Source organism: Rattus norvegicus, chromosome 1 (assembly GCF_036323735.1).
Source record: "Rattus norvegicus strain BN/NHsdMcwi chromosome 1, GRCr8, whole genome shotgun sequence".
Taxonomy (NCBI): Eukaryota; Metazoa; Chordata; class Mammalia; order Rodentia; family Muridae; genus Rattus; species Rattus norvegicus.
Window position 1 is genome coordinate 160090533 of NC_086019.1, and position 19569 is coordinate 160110101.

At 45.7% G+C, this 19569-nt stretch overlaps 1 protein-coding gene and 1 long non-coding RNA gene across 20 annotated transcripts in view; one reads left to right on the plus strand and one right to left on the minus strand.

Annotated features, from left to right (window-relative positions):
- The window catches only part of Tenm4 (teneurin transmembrane protein 4), a 2974939-nt gene that overhangs the window by 2390922 nt on the left and 564448 nt on the right, over positions 1 to 19569 (plus strand). For 2 of the 19 annotated variants that reach the window (XM_039113173.2, XM_039113163.2), the window contains exon 1: positions 8159 to 19569. This exon is cut by the window's right edge and continues 112 nt beyond it. The exons of the other annotated variants lie outside the window; for them this stretch is intronic. The gene's annotated coding sequence lies outside the window, so the exon portion shown is untranslated. Of the gene's footprint in view, positions 1 to 8158 lie in introns of those variants that run through there. 19 annotated transcript variants of the gene reach the window in all.
- Positions 6828 to 9110, minus strand: LOC134483757 (uncharacterized). Its single transcript, XR_010060660.1, has 2 exons — positions 9059 to 9110; positions 6828 to 8179 (listed from the first exon to the last, which is right to left on the minus strand). It is a non-coding gene; the product is annotated as an uncharacterized LOC134483757 (long non-coding RNA).

A 19569-nucleotide genomic window follows, 5' to 3' on the forward strand; every position in this document is an offset into this window, starting at 1 on the left:
TGTAGGACACTGTTGTGTGAGTGAAATAGCAGACATGTGGCCAGAGGTTAATAACTCCCATTGCCCAGTCCTGAAAGAAAGAAAAATCACAGTGTCACTTCTACTTTTGACATTTGGTTCTGTCATCCTCCGAAGTGAACAAAGCGTCTTTGTGCATTAAAAAGAGGACCCCATTTATGTCTTTCCAAAGTTCTCTGGAGCTGTGCCTCTCCATTTTGCAGGGAAAGGTGGCTAGTCAGTGCAGAGAAACCTTAGAAGCACTGCAGAGCAAAGCACCCTGAGTATTGATGACCATAAACCACATTGCCCCAAATTCCTCCTGGGACAAGTGGCATCAAGCCATCAGAAACAACAGAGAGCCACCCCTCACCCCACCCCCTGTACAGAAAACCTGCTGCTCACAGTGAGAAACATAATCACTGCCATATTTGTTCTCAGGGTGGGGTAAAATGCTACAAAATGCCATTGAACTAGAAAGAATATCCAAGAGCACTTTCAAATCACTCTATGGACAATGATGGATGCAGTCCCCTCTGCCTCAGCAAGTATGCCTGCTTGTCCTTGCTGCTGTTGTCCACGGTTGGCTATTGCTTCTCTTGCAATAGCTGTTGAATGACATCAAAAGCCAGTCTTGTGTATTGTTCTGTTCTGCAGGGCTTTCAGCTGTGGCCTCTCCAGGAGCCCCAGGGTCACTCTTTCACTCTTGCTGTGTTGTGCTGTAACCTTCTTTTCTGAGACTATCTGTTTTCCTACCTGGTCAGAGTCCTGCGAGACACTGGATAAGAATCACCAGTGCCCGAGCTTAAGAAAAATAGTAGATTCAGGTATTGTTTAAAACGCAGCTCGTAGTAATGACTGCCTTAAGTCCTGCTTATGACCTCTATGTAAGAATAAAGCTTTCTCTTGCCACCTGGGATGAACTATGACATTTTTAATCCTTTTCAAACCCATTTCATTTTTTGAACCCTTCAAAATGATCTTTCTGATGCATTAGGTTCATTTCATGGCTCATGAAAGGGATGCAGCTTCCTGCTGCAAAACCCTGCATTTCAGACTTTAATGGGCACACAGATCATCTAGGTGCTGGCAAATGACAGGTTCTGACTCATCAGGTCTGAGATGGGGTCCCTGATTCTTCATTTTTAACAAGCTCCCATGGGATATGGATGGATGCGGCTTAAATTCTGACAGTACCTTGAGCATCAGGGTTCTCTAGGGCAGGTTTTGTTCAGCACCACGGACAGAGCAAACCTATGCTTCCTTCCCCTTGCCTCAGCAATCAAACCTATGAGGCACTACAAATGTCTGGCTTCTCTGCCACCAACTGATTAGGAAGCAAAGTAACCTTCTAGAGGCCACCTAATGACCATGCAAACTATGATCACTCTTCCACAAAGGAGGCCTCTTGGTCTTCAAGGATAAACACCTTGGGACAGAGACCCTGCCAAGGTGTAGGAAGAGAAGGGCAGGGCTTCCTTCTGGGAATCAGCTCAGCTCCTTTCAACTCTGGTATACTACAGTTTCTGCCTACTTTCTGTGTCTTTGTCTTCATCTGAGCTCATGCAATAAAGGTGCAGAATGTCTCTCTCACAGATTTGCTCTGGTGAGCTGTATTCCCAACCTAGTATACAGCTGAGATGACGAGACCATTACATTAGTCTGTGACCATGACTCACATTTGATTAAATATGGTGGGAGCCCAGAGCACATGTTATTAGGAGCAGCTGTGTGTTTATTCCAATCTACAATTTGACTAGTCCTTCTTGGTCCTGGCCATGTTAAGATCACCTGACAACTTTGTGAAATGCCGATAGAAGGGCCTCACCTAAGACCAGTTCCATCAGAATCTCTGAGTATGAGAAAGTTTTACAATGTTGTTAGAAGCTCTCTAATTGGCTAGATTTTGTGGCCCAGACTGAAGATCATAATACGCACCATATTCTGTGAGAATAAAGATGGGGATCTAGAATAAAGAGGTCCTAAGGAGACTAAAGACCCTCCTCCTTTTATTCTTCAAAATTCTTCCCAGACCTTGTCCAATGAGATGGATTCTAACTGCATATCTAATGAGTAAGAACTGATGTGACTCGCTGATCTGCACCTCTTCTGCATGCACAGTGGACGGTTCTGACACTTGTCTCCATTCTACCCAGCCCTACAATCCTGGGAGGAAATCTCACTTACCTCACTCTGAAGTGGAAGGAGCTGAGGCTTAGAAAAATTGGCTGGATCTGTTGAGGTCATGCACGCAGTGCCAGAGCCAACATCTCTGCTTGATTCAGGATGTACTGGGGCTGTTTGGAACAGTCACCAGCAGGCTTCAGAGATCAAGGGAGACGCACCACTGCAGACAAAACTTTGTCTTTCTCTACCACTATCAATTTTACAGCTTGATGGAAAATATAAAATCTTTATTAATACTTTATAGTATTCATCTCAAAGCAATAGTAGCCCTTATTAGGTCTACTTGGTTTGCCAAGTACTGTGCTTGGTGATTAGAGCTGTTGCTCAGCAGATATAGGAGATTGGCGTCAGATCCCCTTGAGGATGTCAAAGTCCACGGACACTCGTCTCCTAAGTACTATGCTGCAGTATTTACACATAATCTGTGTTAATCTTTGGACTTAACTGAAATCTTCTATGGATGATTTCCAATATCCAATGTAAATTCAGTATAAATAGATGTTAGATGGACTCTTTCAGGGATAGCAAGAATTAAAACTGGCCTATACATGTTTAGTATAGACGACTTTTTTCCCCCGCAAGTGTTTTCAGACCTGACTGAGTTCCAAGATGCAGGACCCAGATATGGACAGTCCACCATTGTATCCATCGCCTCTTTACCCAACTGAGTTTCATGATGCCATTGCAAGGCAGGCGTTGCACCTCCCACCTGGATAGAAAGGAAACCAATCTTGGATTGGGTTCATAAGTCTACGTGTAAGGTTAGAATCAGAGAGTGGCAAAGGCAGATTTGAACCCGGGCCTTCCTGACATGAATCTAGCCCTAACCCCTCCTTAAGCACTCTACCCATTTCTTATTTGCAGGGCAATGTTGGCAAAATTATCTCATTAGAGTCTCAAGCTCAGGAGGGGGATGGACGTCATGGTGGTAGCCAGGTTCAGGGAGCAGATGCCAGACGGATGCAAGTGGGGATTGACCATCTGGCAGAAGACTACACAAACAGCATCCACACGCTAGAAGGCCTTCTTGTAAAAGTAGAATGCCTCTCCCTCTTCTCCCTGCTCCAGCAACTCCAGCATTCTTGGTATCCCTCCCAGGACATGAGAAGACAGATCCCAGGCAAGGCCACCCTTCTTCCTGCTTGCAAGGGACAGAGAGCACCTCTGTTGTTGCAGTTGGAGCTCGTCGATGATGGATGGCAGGTCATTTGTCGAGCCTGAAGCCATCATTCATGAAGGACAATGGCCTACTGGGATCTAACACATTTGACGAAGAACATAAAATGGACAAAAGGGGGAATTATATGAAACAAAGTCAAAGGAAATTGTTAGGAGTCTTATTTCCTGAGCCTTGAAACCAGCAGGGATGAAACTCTCTGAAAGAGCTGTCAGCAAATGCACTGAGAGCCTAGATACGTTCTCTAGCTTCCCAGTGTCTATTACTAGCAAGGATTGGAAGCGACTGTATAGAATGTAGCAGTGGATTGCCCTTTTGGGCAGCACTACATGGGGTATACTCTGGTGTGGAGGGGAGTCTAGTGTTTGTGAGATTTGCTTCACTTTGTGGTGGAGAACTGGAGTATGAAGAACTGGGTCAGTAACTTCAGAACTACCAGTGGGAGTTTTCTTTGTCTGGAGCACCGGTCCCTGTGCACAGGTCTGGGAATATAAACAGATGAATGACTTTGTTTTGCTTGGCTTGGGAAACACTTTCCAAAATGCTAGAAACCCCACTGTGTAATAGGAGGGAAGTTAATGCTATATGTATGAACATGGGGTTAAGGATAATAAAAACATTTGAAGGCAGAGAAGTAGTCTCAAGCCTGCTTCTTTGTCTTTTGGCTTTAGGTCAGGAAGTACTGACCATATAGTCTGATGCTTTCCAACACTGGCTAAGGGTGTGGCTTCTGGAAGTAGGGGGATAGCCAGCCTTGATGGTAACAAAGCACACAACCCTCTGCCATGAGGGTGCTGTGGCTTGGTACTTGAGCATATCATGAAGTGAAGGGGAACAGCCTACTTCAGGTCATGCTTAGGACAGGGTTGGCAGGGCCAGGGTACATTCTGTCATGTACTCATTGTGTTTTGGGTCTCCCCATGATGAGTAGTAGCCTTCTATGGAAGGGGTGTTAAAAACACATCTTAATGGGTACTGGGTGCTTGGTGCTTGGTGCTCGCTTGGTTGAATTCAGAGGTGCTATTTATTGGTCAATGCTTAGAAAATCCATTTCTGGAACAGTATCTAGTTGAACCATAAGCCCTGCGCTTGCTCCACCTTGATTGGGTGTATTCCTTGGCCTCTCTGTAACTTGGCTTTTTCATCATAAAATAGTGAGACTGTAGGAATGTAGAGATGGTGCAGCAATTAAAGATGGTAAGCCTAAGGACCTGAAATTGATCCCCAGGCCCCACATGCCAAAAGGAGAGAACTAACTAAACTCCAGTAAGTTGTCCTCTGACCTCCACACATGTGCTTTATCAGTGTGCATCCACCCCACCATTCTCCTCCCCCTCTCTCTTCCCCTTCCTCCCTCTCCTACTCCCTCCCCCTCTCTGTCTCCCTCAAATAAATGAACAGAAAAGGAATATAATAGACCATACTTCATAGAAAGTTTGTACATATTAAATCTGCAAAATATATTAATACTTGTAGAGCATTAAATAATATAATATATTTAAGGTATTAATTAAACTAATATGTAAGTAATTAGATAATCTAACATACAGCAGTTGCAATAATATCAGGCAATAGTATTTTTTTTTATTAACTTGAGTATTTCTTATATACATTTCGAGTGTTATTCCCTTTCCCGGTTTCCGGGCAAACATCCCCCTCCCCCCTCCCCTTCCTTATGGGTGTTCCCCTCCCAACCCTCCCCCCATTGCCGCCCTCCCCCCATAGACTAGTTCACTGGGGGTTCAGTCTTAGCAGGACCCAGGGCTTCCCCTTCCACTGGTGCTCTTACTAGGATATTCATTGCTACCTATGGGGTCAGAGTCCAGGGTCAGTCCATGTATAGTCTTTAGGTAGTGGCTTAGTCCCTGGAAGCTCTGGTTGCTTGGCATTGTTGTACTTTTGGGGTCTCGAGTCCCTTCAAGCTCTTCCAGTTCTTTCTCTGATTCCTTCAATAGGGGACCTATTCTCAGTTCAGTGGTTTGCTGCTGGCATTCGCCTCTATATTTGCTGTATTCTGGCTGTGTCTCTCAGGAGCAATCTACATCCGGCTCCTGTCGGTCTGCACTTCTTTGCTTCATCCATCTTGTCTAATTGGGTGGCTGTATATGTATGGGCCACATGTGGGGCAGGCTCTGAATGGGTGTTCGTTCAGTCTCTGTTTTAATCTTTGCCTCTCCCTTCCCTGCCAAGGGTATTCTTTTTCCTCATTTAAAGAAGGAGTGAAGCATTCACATTTTGATCATCCGTCTTGAGTTTCGTTTGTTCTAGGGATCTAGGGTAATTCAAGCATTTGGGCTAATAGCCACTTATCAATGAGTGCATACCATGTATGTCTTTCTGTGATTGGGTTAGCTCACTCAGGATGATATTTTCCAGTTCCAACCATTTGCCTACGACAGGCAATAGTATTTTATGCCTGTTTTTAGTTATTGTTATTATGTACATATGTGAGCAGATGCACATAGACATGTGGGTACATGAGCACATGTGTGCATATGTATGTCGAGGCTGAACAACAAACTTTGGTGCCATTCTTCAGGAGCCATCCCCCTTATTGTTTGAGACACGGTCTCTCATTTGGACCTGGGACTAATCTGTTTGGCTAGACAGGTTAGTCTTGGAGCCCCAGTGATTGATCCTACTGTCTCCACCTCCCCATTGCTGGGATTGCGAGTGTATAACCCAGCACATCCAGGTTTTCACGTGGGTGCTGGGGAATGAACTCAGGGCCTTGCATTTGCAAGGCTAGAACTGTATTAAGTCATCATCCGAACCCTGCAAAACTGATTATAGTGAAAGCTTGCCCATTGCCCAGCTTTGTGCTGATGACAGGCACGTATCAGCGAGCACCGTATGGCCCTTCCTTCATGCACTCAAAGTGTTGAGGACCAACCACATACAATACTGTTGTGCATGACTGGAAGTCATATGTCCTCTGAAAAATGATTCAGGGGGAGGGTACAGGGGGTCATCAATGGGAGAGATGGAGGCCAATTTGCTGAGTCAAGGAAACCCTAGGGGAAAAGAGTGCTAATTATGGTTAAGGACGGGGGAAAATTCTGACCTGAGGGAAGGAGCTGAGAGCTTGTACATGCCCTGCCTCATGGGTGCTCTTCTTGTGAGAGCGTAGAGACACTCTGTAGCTAATGAAACAGAATAAAAAGACAAGAAGCCACTTCTCAAAGTACTGGGGCACTCTGAGGAGGGACAAGGGAACAGGAGCATAAATGTCAGGGATGCTGCCTACATGTGGGCAAGGGTGAGGGAGACATGGATGCATTTGGCTTATTCCAGGAGAGAAACTGTCCTCATGAGCAAAGGTGAAGAGGCAAGCATGGGCAGCGGTGTGTGCATGTGTGTGTGATTTGCATGAAGACTACGGGGCTCACTGGAGGGGATTTGGCCAGAGAGCACAGAAGATAAGCTTCAGGGGATGTAGTCCTCAAACCAGAAAGCAGCAGGTGAATTTGATTCCACTCCGAAGATTTTTATGGGCTCATAAAACTATATATTGTGGGCTTGTAAAGCATCAATTCAACCCACGGCGTAGGATTAACAAGGTACAACAGAACCAAGGTCCCAGGAAATAAATAGCGCATCCGTTGTATCTGTCCTTCTCCGTTCATCTTTCTGTTACTTGTCTCTCATTCTCAGGCCCCAAGAGCTCTGAGATGAGAGTGGCAGAGAGCCCAGGAAACCAGCATTTAACATGTTGGGCACACTACTGGACGGCTGGCCTGTGTCCCGAGACCACTGGAGACCTGTCAGCCTGAGCAGGGAAGCCGAATCAGAGGGTTTGGTTGGACTCAGGACTTGGGTGTCTCTGACTCTTAGCCGTCGCCTAATCCACTTAGGAAGTACGAGAATTCAGTGTACTAGTCATTGTGAAATGCAGGGTCTGGGCCCACTAGTTCCCAATGCCCTGCCTGCACAGAGCAACCAGAGTGAGCAACCAGAGTGGTTCCTATTGTGCAGGCTCTCAGGCAGTATCTGTCCTGGAAGTTGCACATGGGGAAATGATTTATTCAAAGCCCACTCCTGCCTCTCCTTGCCTAGGATAAGCTGTGAGGCTCAGTGAGAAGGAAGCCCTGCAGACAGGTGCCCCGACTTCCAGCCTGCCTTCTTCTCTGTGGTCCTTACCCTATGCTCTTTCAATTCCCATAAGGCCGGTGTATCCCACGTTCTTCAAAGCTCGTGGAGAGGCAGTGTGTGAGGTACCCAGGTGGAAGCTGGCACTTCTCAGATCTTCAGCCACGACTTAGCTTCTCTCCTTCATTTGTTCATGAGAGCGACTTTCAAAGAAACCGTGTATCTCGCTCACCAGAGTTCTGGCTGGTCTTTGAAGTTCGAAACCAAAGTCTTTCTTAGAGCTCAGACTTGGGCCCAGTTTTGCATGTTAGCTTGATATCAAGGCGGAGTTGCTGTGCTCTTTCCTAACACAGCGTTTATTTGCAGCTTCTTTACTCCGCCTCGGGTGGGAATTGACCGGCTGAGTTCCTCACCAGAGGGGTTTACAGAGCAGCCCTGTGTGCAGGCCAGAGCTGGGCACTGGGTAAGGGTTGGTGAATGAGGCAGAGCCCTTTCTTAAGACTCCCAGGGTGACTGCAGGGCAGACAAGAGAACCGACGGTGATCACCCCGCTGGGTGTGTGCTGCAGTTGATGGGGACACAGGGACTGTGGTCCCCAGAAGCTTTCTATTTGCTTCTGCACGGAGCAGTGAGGACCAGGCTCTCACTGCCTGACTCAGAAGGATCTTTCAGGTCAAGTCTGAGACAGTTCCGCAAGGCAAGGACAGTGGGTGAGAAAGAGTAGAACACCTTCAAACAAACAAAACAGAGTCACCGTCACTCTAAGAGTTCCCAGATAAGGAAACCGATGCTGTGAGAACTCACGAATCTCAAATGATCAACGAGACCCCAGCAAGCGTTTTCTTTTTTCTGGGTGTCTCCCCATCCTCCACATGAGCATCTCTCCAGTTCCCCCATCCTCGACGCACAGTGCGCTGCTCACAGCCTGCAAGCCATGTGAAGCCAGCTTGGCTCCTAGTCTATTTATCTTATCTTCTATTTATATTTGGAAGCCTGCTTCTTCACCTCGAAGAGCTGCCTGCATTGCACGCCCTGGAAATGTCTCTGTTTACCTTGATGTGCTGTGAGCACGATCCAGGGTTATTAATAAAACAGGGGAGCTTCCCAGCTGCTAGGACTAAAGAACTGCTATAAAATCGATGTCCACAGTTGTCCTAGTGAGAACACCCACACTCTTCACAGGCCCCATCTGACCCTAAAGGCCAGGATGGGGCAAGGAACATTGAACCAACCTGCCTGGGAAACACTGGCCTTTTTCTTTTTTTTAACTTTCTCCTACCTCAGATGGTAGAACTCATATTTCTGTACATCTGAGATAGTAAACAGACAAGGTTTTGGTTGCTCATTCTATCTTAAGCATAAACCAAACAGTAACCAATATCCTATCAAAAAAATCTGTTCCCACCATCTCCTAGAAAGCCCCATTTGCCCACGGCAGGCTTCCCATGTGGCATCCCCACCATTCGACACAGTGACAAATGGCAGCTGCCCCTTTGTCTAAGTTTGCCATGATAAACTCTACACCAAATGCAACTCGGGTAGAAAAGGGTTTACTTGGCTTCAGCATCCTGATAATGGTCTGTCATTGAAAAATCAGGGCTGACTCACATGCAGGGCAGAAACTTGGTGGCAGGAGCTGAAGCAGGGACTGTGGGAAGAGGCTGATTGTTGCCTTGCTCCCCATAGCTCGCTCAGCTTTCAGTCACTTCTTTGACATCATAATGTTCCACCCAGGGCCACCTGCTCGGGGGTGGCACAGTGAACTGGGCCCTCCCGCTTCACTTCAATCACTAATCAAGACGATGTCCTACAGACTTGCCTACACAGGTCAATCTGATGGAGATATTTTCTTTATTGAGGTGCCTCTTCCTAGATGACTCCAGCTTCTGTCAAGGTGACAGAAACTAACCCGTATCCCCTTTCACAGGGTTGTGAAGTTTCCTTTGCTAGTCTCCACCCCTCCCCCTCCCTTCCCCTCCCTCTCCCTCTCCCTTTCCCCCTCTCCCTCTATATTGGAAAGTGAGCTTGCCTCCCTACACCTGCATGTGACTTGGTTTCTCGAGATAGCGTAACTGCATATTACTGATACACAGTCCCCAGCTTACAGTCATTCAAAATAAGAATGTGGGGATAGCACAAGAGTGACACCATCAGCGGCAAACATTCTTGGAATACTGAGGATTCATTTCTGGACAGGCTAGGGATAATCCATGATACCTTCCCATAGTGCTGGGCAGTGAAGCAAGGAGCTGTCAGTCACACAGTTAAAGGGGGAAAACAACCAAAGCTCCACAGTGCATTGTTTCTAGGCTAGAGTGGTCAGTGGGGACAGGTGTACTAAGTGCATTTGTGTGTGTGCATGTACATGTGGTACATGTGTGTTTGCATGGGTCTATGCACATATGTAAGCATATTCGTGTGTGTGTGTGTGTGTGTGTGTGTGTGTGTGTGTGTGTGTGTGAACTTCAGGTATCTTCCTCGTTTGCTCTCCACTTTGTTTTTCAAGGCAGGCTCTTCACTGAGCCCAGAGCTCATTGATTTGGCTGGCCACACAGTGAACTCCAGGGATCTGTCTGTCTCTGCCTCTCCTTCCCCCAAGTGCTAGGCTTACAGATGCACACCACTGTGTCTTTATGTGGATACCGAGGATCAGAGCCTCAGGTCTTTTTATCTCACACCTGGCACTTTACCAATGCGGCCACTTTCCCAACCCCTTAAGTGCATTTTTGACCCAGTAGCATTTTTAACTTACAACAGGTTTATGGGTTTTGACCCCATTATGGAGAAAGGAGAGTCTATACTCACTTTGGAAACCTTTCCAGCCATCCAGGTCCCCATTCCTATGCATTCCCTCACTCTGACCTCGCTGCAGCCTGCCAAGGAGGAAGTGTCTATTGCCCTTTCTCACCTCCAGGAACCAAGTGAAAGAAACTAGTGACTGTCCAGTGCCGTGGGTTCAGAGAGTCTCACTGGGCCATGGCTCTGCAGAGTGTGGTCTAGTAAGTCATCCATGCTAAGGTCTAGTAAGTCATCCTTGCTGTGTAATCCCGTGCAGAGACCCGGCCCTCCCTTGGGAGCTCAGTTTCTTCCACTATAAAGTGAGGTTACTGCCCTAAATCAGAGCTTCTTAATGTGAGTGTATGACCGGGAAGAAAATAACTGAAAGTTAGCATTTTCTCCCATTGCGAATATAGGCAATAAACCACAATAGCATTAGCAGTTTCTGGGACTTTGTTACCAGGAAGAATCAGATATTTTTGTATCCCATTATAGTTATTGGAGATGCCTCAAAATATCATTTGCACTCATCACTACCTCAAGGTTATGATAGTTATTAGACAAGCTGTTAGATCTTGTTATGACTTAGAAAAGAAATAAAAATATAACAATCACAAATTTCTCATTTTAACATTTTGATAACTATTTCAGTATAATTGGTTTCCTTTGTAATCCGATTGGTTTTTATTTTATACATTTAAAAGTTTTTTTTTCTTTCTTTGCTGGGAAGAGGGTCTACATGTTTCAAGGAAATGCCAAAGGGGTTTGTGGAACTCCAGAGGTAAGACCTTGCTGTGTCACTGTAGGACCCAAGGTTCCACCAAACCCAGGTGCCCACTCATCAACCCCCCCCCAAACACACACACCCAGCCCCATCTGCTTCCCCACCTGAGGCAGCTGCAGAGGCGCTCCCTTGGGCCCCATGCAGCTCAGATGGCATTCAATTTCATCAGACCGGTGCCTTCTGGTCTACAGTCTAAGGGAGTCTGACGCTGTCAGACTGTTATGGGCTCCGTGGGAATAGGAAGGCGGAGGCTCTGGGCCCCAACAGGTCTTTTGAGATAGTCAGCATCTAGTGCTCAAATATCTTGGTTTCATCCCTCACAGCTGATATCCTCCTCACCCCTGTTCTTCTGCAAGGTCCTCATGAGGGCGTCACAGATCCAGAGAGTTTGGATGTTTGTTTTTGTTTTATAGGAAAAGGCACAGGGAGGACTAGAGTCCAGAGCTGCAAAGGACAGGATGTAGGAGGAAAGAAAGGATGGTAAGGTGATGGGGTTGACCTCTGTCTGCCACATGAACATACACACGTATGCACGCACGCATGCATGCACACACACACATGCACATGCACACGAGAGGAAACAGAGCTGCTGACAGGGGCCAGGCTGAGCTGGCAGGGGCAGTCTGTTCTAAGAGCACAAGGCACAGTAGAACTTATGATGAGACCACACCAGAAGTTGAGGTGAGAGATGGCTGTGGCTTCAGGAGGGTCACAAATGCAGGCAGAAGCTGAGAGAGCCTGAGAAGGCAGACCCAGACAGGCTAAAGGATAAATAGCTATTGGATAGAAATAGAAATCAAGGAGCCAGTGTGACCTAGGTACTCCACTTGCTGACATGGGGAACAACCAAGGCAGGCTCCCTGGTGAGACTGTGAGGTGTGAACTGCTGGCATGTGGAGTTGGGTAATAGGTGGTTCCTAGCATCAAGACAATTGTTTCTCTTTCGGGCTAATTACTCTGCAGTTGAGAAAACCCTCCCATGCTTCCATAGCAACTGTTAAACTAGGGGAGTAAAACCTACTTTAGGGGTTTGCTGTGATGGTTATTGTAAATATGAAGTAAAAGCATCAGATGTACTGTGAGCTGTCCATGGTCTCAGGTGTTCTCTGGCAGTGGTTGAGTCCCAGGATTCTCAGGGAATCCCATTACAAAGAGGCACCTCTGGTGTGTTTCCCACTTCGGGGATGAAATTTGGAGTCCATAATAAATTTGGCAGTGGTGATGCTGAGTCTGTTTTTTTGCCTGTTGGGAGGGAGTACCACTTGTGTCTCTAGTCCTTCAGATTGTGTCACACAATGGCACCGTTGGATAAAATCCACATAATCAATTTTCAGGATTGTCTTTGTGGCCCATGGTCAGCCCTGTAGATTCTCCAAGCTTTAGTTTCTTAAGTTAAAAGAAGAAATGATGAGGGTTCTAGCTTGTTGGGTCCCTTAAAGTTGAAGCTCAATGATCAATATAAAGTTAATGTAATAATTCACCTTACCAGGCACATGGTGGGTACTTAGTAACAGTTACTTCTGTGAACAGCTGAGCAAGGGCTAGGCTAGGAGCCCTCACCTGGAGCAGCTGTGTCTCTGGACCTGTCTCAAAATCAAACTAGGTTCTGTGCCTCTAGCTTAAAACCCCTTGACTGGGCTGGAGAGATGGCTCAGAAGTTAAGAACAGTGGCTGCTCTTCCAGAGGTCCTAAGTTCAATTCCCAGAAACTACATGGTGGCTCACAATCATCTGTAACTGTAATATGATGCCCTCTTCAGGTATGCAAGTAGGCGTACATGAAGATAGAGTACTCATATACAATAAATAAATAAATAAATAAATAAATAAATAAATAAATAAATAAATCTTTAAAAGACAAACAAAACCCTTGGCTGTATGCTCACTGGTACAGTCGGAGTCCTGAACCTCATCTTTCCTAGTCCACGTGTTTGCTGCTGTCTTAGAGGCTCTGCCTGTCTGCATCAGCATGGGTCCTCATTCCACACCTCCTGGCTGGACCTTCTGGTGGCAAAGATTATTCCCAGCTTCCCTTTCTCATTCATTAGAACAGAGCCTTCACTGTGTTCCACTATTGAGCACAAGACTCCCTTCTTCCATTTTTTTGTTCCAGACAAATGTTTTATGGTCCAATATGAGCATCTGAAAGGTCAAAGTGGAACTGGAGAGATGGCAGTCCTGTATAATTCCCATAATCTACATGGACATTGTGATAAGGAGACCTACTTTTTTTAAAAGTTTCTTTTTAAAGATTTATTTATGTTACTTATATGACTACATTATAGCTGTCTTCAGACACACCAGAAGAGGGCATCAGATCTCATTACAGATGTCTGTGAGTCACCATGTGGTTGCTGGGAATTGAACTCAGGACCTCTGGAAGAGCAGTCAGTGCTCTTAACCGCTGAGCCATCTATCAAGATAGATAGAAGATAAGGCTGGGAGGTACTAAGTAACATTTTCAGTGACACATGGCAGCTTTTCAAATCTGGGGTTTGACCTGTCGATAGGATAAATGAGCGCCAGGGCCTACGCTCTTACTGAAGAGCTGTTAGCAGCTGACAAGTGCTGGGGAATGGAGAATCACTCCCTTTGAGGATGTAACCATTGAGACATCTCCTACACTACAGTGGATGGCCACATATCCATGGACATATGGTCATACTACTGGAAATTAATGGGTTATGAGAGAGACAGACAGACAGACAGGAAAAAGAGAGAGACTGAGAGACTGAGACAGAGACAAACACAGATAGAGACAGAGAAGTGGAAGAGATATGTTGAAAGTGTTGTATGGGGAGAGCTGGAGGGGAAATTAGGGGATAAATATCATCATATTTTGTTGTATACCTGTAATAAAATCTCAAAAATAAGTAACTTTTTTAAAGTTGTGATTTGGACGCTGATCGGGCCCACGTTTTCCCCAGTCACCAGTTCCTTCCTGTGTGCAGTCCCGAGATGGGGGCTGGCAACTGTATCAAATGGAAGGGTGAGCATGAAATTGCTGGGTGGAGAAGTTGCCCGTCCAAGCAAGGCTCACTTGTTTGAGCTGTTAACGTTAGAAAGGCTCTCCCCTATTGTTCTGTGGATCTGGTTGAAAAGATAGGAGGCATCCTACAACATCTTGAATGATTAGTAGATCACTCATGTTTTTAGATAAATAATAAAAGCCATTATTTCTGTAGCAAACTACTCCTGAAAGCAATGTGATTCAGAGCATCCCAATGGGAGTGCCTGCATCTGGGGCAGCTGGCTGGAAGACCTTGCTAGTCCCCGGAAAGCTGGTTAATGTTCTAGGGTTTCATTACTGCCCCTGCCAGGCCATGGGGAGTTTTTTGGTGTTGAGGGTTGAGACCTTGTGTCTACAGTATCATTTTTTCATCCCAAATTGCTTCCATCACTCTGACCACACACACAAGATGAAATCTAAGTGAGAAGGAGTGAGAAAGGACAGGACCTTTGATTCTATAATGCCCAGGAGAAAGCTCAAGTGAGCATGTTTTGATATCCTAATGAACAACAGAAGTCCAGGGGGTGAAAATCCAAGCCCCTGTAATGATGACAAGGGAAATCACAGCCCGTCTTCCTCAGAGAGACCTCCTCACTCAAATATCTGGTGACAAGGCTTAGCTTAGAGTTTTCTCAAAGCATCTACATCTAAAGAGTGGATACTCGGAGCTTACATATCATGCCTGAGCCTTGAGGTCCCTGGAGCCTCCTGAGTAAAGGGCTATGGAAGCTTCCAGAAGGCTGTTTATGCCTTCTTCAGCCTTACTATACTGAGTCACCAGGGATGTAACCACTCAGGTCTGGCATCCACTCTGATATAAAGGGGCCCCAGAGAATGTCTCAGTCCTCCTGGTAGGTGGGTAGGTTCAGGTGCTCTATCTTCCGCACAGTTAGAGGGGTGACTAGGGCCATCCACCTTCCATTCCATTCCTAGTCCCCACAAATTGGCACAGGACAGCTCTGGGACCCAGCAGTGATTCCCCCCTTCACATCCTTGCTTCTCACTGGAACTGGAAGGCTTCTGAGAACTCAGTGAGTTCCCGACACCCAGCCTAAACCTATGACAATCACCCCATCATCTGGATTGGCATTCTAATGCTGGTTTGCCTGGGTTCCACATCCTGCTCCTAGAAGGATGCGGTTGCATACTCCTTCAGTCTCAACATTCGGGAGGCTGCAGGAGGAAGACCCCATGTTCTCAGGCTATAGACTTGACTCTGTCTGAAACAAGCTAATAAACACAAACCAAACCATGGCTCTATTATTCATTTTACGCTTTTAGGCAATTTTGTGGGTCTTTTGGTATTCTTGTTTCATCTGTAGAATGAGGAAATAGCAGCACCTAACTCACAAAATTGTAAACGAGGATTAAATGGAATGATACTTATAGAGCGTTTAGGACAGTGCATGGCCCACTTGGGCTGCTCTGACCATGCATCTAGACCAATTTGCCTTTAGTATCATAGGCAGGCCTAAACAAGGAAAGCCAGAGCTTTTACCTGGTGCCTGAAGCCACGAAAGGCAGATCGCTGGCAAGCAGTGCATGGAGCTTTGGGAAATTTCAGGCAGGTGGGAACTGGGAGAAAAGGAACAGTACTGCCCTGCAAATATGGTGGCAGGAAATCAAAGATCCCAAGGAGAGAGACACCAGGGAAGGAAGGTGAACTATATTGTTGGCAACTCAGGCTACCAGACTGCAATCATAATGATGTTTACCAACTTTGTAAGATGTGTCAGTGTTTCAATATCCCTTTGTCACAACTTTGTTAGATGTGAGGCATACAAAGACCAAAGCAACCCTGAGGTTCAGCTCTCTTAGTGTCTATCCATTTCAGGTGAAAACATGGAGGCTTATAGGAGATCACAAATGTTGTCTACGGTCAACAAGCTTGGGGATAAATCAGAGGCAGGGGTCAATCCAGGGCTCTCACTAAGGACTAAGGAGCACCATCCGTGGTCCCCACTACTCTTCCTGGGATATTGAGATGCAGAAGAGAACATTTAGGAGTGTGAGAGGTGGCTCAACAAAGAGGGTATTGAAACAATGGCTAGAGTGTTTGGAGATGGGATGGGGACAAACAGAATCCAAACTACTGGTAGTATCTTGGTCTTAGTTTCTCCGTGGGAACTTGACTTTGACCAGGGCATCAGACACACTTTGATCTTTCTTGGTAACATTTTCAGGGCTCAGAAAATTCTGATTTACTGACCTTCCACTTCCATATGTAAGTGGCTTTCGAGGGCTAAAGCAAGTTATCAACACGTTCCTGGCAACTGGAAGAGACTAACCTGAGATGATTCTAAACTGAGCTAAAAAAATGGCACCACACCTGCTAGCATTTCTTTTCCTGTTGCGGTGATGAAAAGGAACTTAAGGGAAGAGGGGTTCCTTTCAGCTCATAGTCCATGGTACGCTCCACTATAGCAAAGACCTAAAGGCAGTGTGAGTTTAAAACAACCAGTCATATCATACCCATACTCTCAGAAAATAGTGAAGGCAAGCTGAAACTCAGCTTGCTTTCTCTGTCTTATCCAGTCCAGAAGGCCACATCCAGGGAATGGACAGGCCCTCAATTAAGATGGCTTTTCCCCACAGGTGTGCTCAGAGGCCCATATCCCAGGTAGTTCTCAGTCTGCCAAGTTAATTAATTCCCCACCTGACTTTTTTATTTCCATCTCTGGGGCTCTGTAGGAGAGTGGGTGTGAAATGAGTTGAGTTTCAGTGATTTTGGTGACTAGACGTTGAACTGAGGACGAGGTAGGCTAGAGGAGCAGAGTAGTGATGTGGGGATGCAGCCAGAGGAGAGCTGAGCCTCTCTTCGCTATATCTGCTTCTCCCAATTTAACTCGGAAAAATAACCTCAGAGCAAATGTTCATAAATATGTGTCTTGCTCTATAGAAAGAAAAACTCATCAAATCAATAATTCCAGTCATGCAAATTTATTTTTGAATATGGGAGGGAAGAGGGTAAATTTGCTGTAATTACTATATCATTTGACTTAAAATTAAGTCCATTGAAGAAACATTTATTGAATGTGGGCACAGAGAGTAGAGAGACACTGAAGCTGCCTAAGAGCTTGTGATGCAGATCCAGCCTTCCTGGTACCCCCAGTTCTGGGAGTCTGGTTCCCAAGGCCAAAGCTATGAATTGTATGTGTGAGAAAAGACGTGACAGTCCCTCATGGTTTCTGTAAGTCAGAGCCTAGCATTTGATACAAACCCATTTCCTCCCTCATCTTTATCGATGAAGGATAAAATCTGGAAGAACCAAGTACGGTGGTACAGACCTATAGTGCTAGGGGGATGACAGAGAGACAGAAGACAGACAGACAGACAGACAGACAGACAGACAGACAGACAGACAGATAGGACACCCAGCAGTGTTGTTTCCAGCTTCTAGAAAGAAACTTGACAGGCTCTGGTATGCCCCCATGGGCTTCAGATTTTAATTTCAATAGAACAAGAAGTTTTGGGGGTACTCATTCACACACACACACACACACACACACACACACACACACACACACACACAAATATTCCCCAAACTTGTGGAAAGAGAATTGCCAAAGTCTATATGAGCATAGTGGGTTGGAGGGTCCTGCAAAAGTCCACGTGAGAGACAATGGTGGCTTGGTGGAATTCTCCAACTCTTTGGGAGGGAGAAAATGAGCAGACTTAAGTTATATTAGAAGGTAGACTTGATATGCAGTGGTGAATAATTGTCCAGGGCCAGTGTGACATGTACAGTGGTGTCAAAACAGCGGCTGGGACTCTGGTGGAAACCATCAGGAGCCAGTGCTGGGACTGAACAAGATGGAGGAAAGCTAACAACAGCAGCAGCTGCAATAGTACTATTGAAGGAAAAGACAAACGGCAAATCCTTTAGTACCAATGCAGAAAGTCTAGCACCTACTTAGAAATGAGTAAAGGGCAGAGAACACGTTGGTCCCTTAAAGACGTTTATTGCTGAGGCACATAGAGAAACATGTTTACATTGAAGATACAAAGATTAAAATACCATGACATGTGCCTACCGCAGTGACCGAGATAAACCAGGTCCCTGGTGTTTACTATTGAGCAGAGCACGGGGAGCTGTCATGGGTGCTCATGGAGCGCTGACGGAGATGAAAGACGGTGGGTTCCTTTGTGGGAGGCGCTTCCACATTTTCAAACTGCTCGGCAATGTAGCTTAAGTACATAATCAAACTGCCACGTGAGAAATATGTTTGAAATATTAATTAGTGAAAAAGTGTATACATCCATCAGTGGGGGATTAATTATCTTCGTACATAAACATTACTGAGAATGCTGTCTTAATATGTTAAAAAGGCATTAAAATCAGCGTCCATGATTGCAGCCCTGCATTGCAAACCATCGGAATACATGGCATGTCTACATTTGTTTCTCTCTACCCTCATAGGAAGGCTCAAAGAAGGGGCCTGCATCCAAATCATACCGCCAGGGTGGTGGTACATTTTAAAAATATTTCGTGTATTCTGGTACCTTAAAAGAGAGAGTAAGCTGTGGGTGCAATAATCGTAATGCCGATGACTGAAATAATTGGCTAATTCCGATGCAGATTGGTGGGCAAATGATTCCAGAGAGAGGGGTTGCTGGATTGGGAGGGCGTAATCAAGCCATGTCATCCTGAGGAAGTGAGGCTCTGCACCGAGGCAGGCTGAGCCATTTCTATAGGCTATTTCACCTATTTACTCTCGCCTCATAAAAAATTTACAGCAATTAATTTTAACGAATGACAGGAAGTGGGAACTTAGAGTTCTAACAAGGCCACGCCACAGCCGCATTGGCCAGAGTCCAGCATAGCCTCTTAGTGGCTGCAGTTTCGTCCTCATTTCCCAAGACAGTAGAGTCCTAGTATTATGTGACCGACCCTTTCTATTCCCTTGGTTACTATCTTGGATCTTTGAATAAAGAATCACTTTCAGTCACATTTTCTGAAACCTGGACGCTTCTAACTAAAGTGCCCTTTTTGGGAACTTAAATCGCTATTGATAGGATCTCGTCACTTTGTGGAAACTCTGATGGTGTTACAGAATGGGCTCCAAACCTGCCTTGATTTGCAAATAGAACTTAATTAGTGGCCAGATGCCAAGGAGTTATAGATTGGAGCTCTGAGAACAGGTTGCAGGAGAGGGAGTGACTCTATCCACAGAGCACTGGGTTGGAGATGGCAAGTCCTGGCTCCTTCAGTTGCGATCTGTGTGACCTTGGGAAACCTCTGTAACATATAACAAAGGGTAAAGTGCTCTTGCTGTTTTACCTTTGAAATGTGATATCACTAAGTTCTGAGGCTGCAGAATAGAATAGCCAGGGAGCAAAGGCCAGCATCCCCCAAGTATAGTTAAAGAAACTGCTAAGAGGTGGCATGGTAGACAGATGAGCATTTTAGACTTCAAAAGTTCCATATTCTAATGAGATAGGGGCAGATACGATACACAGACAACACCTGGAGGCGTAGAATGACTCCATGATGAACTCTTTCCATTGTTAGCAACCCTTTTGGATTATGGACTTCATCTTCATCACC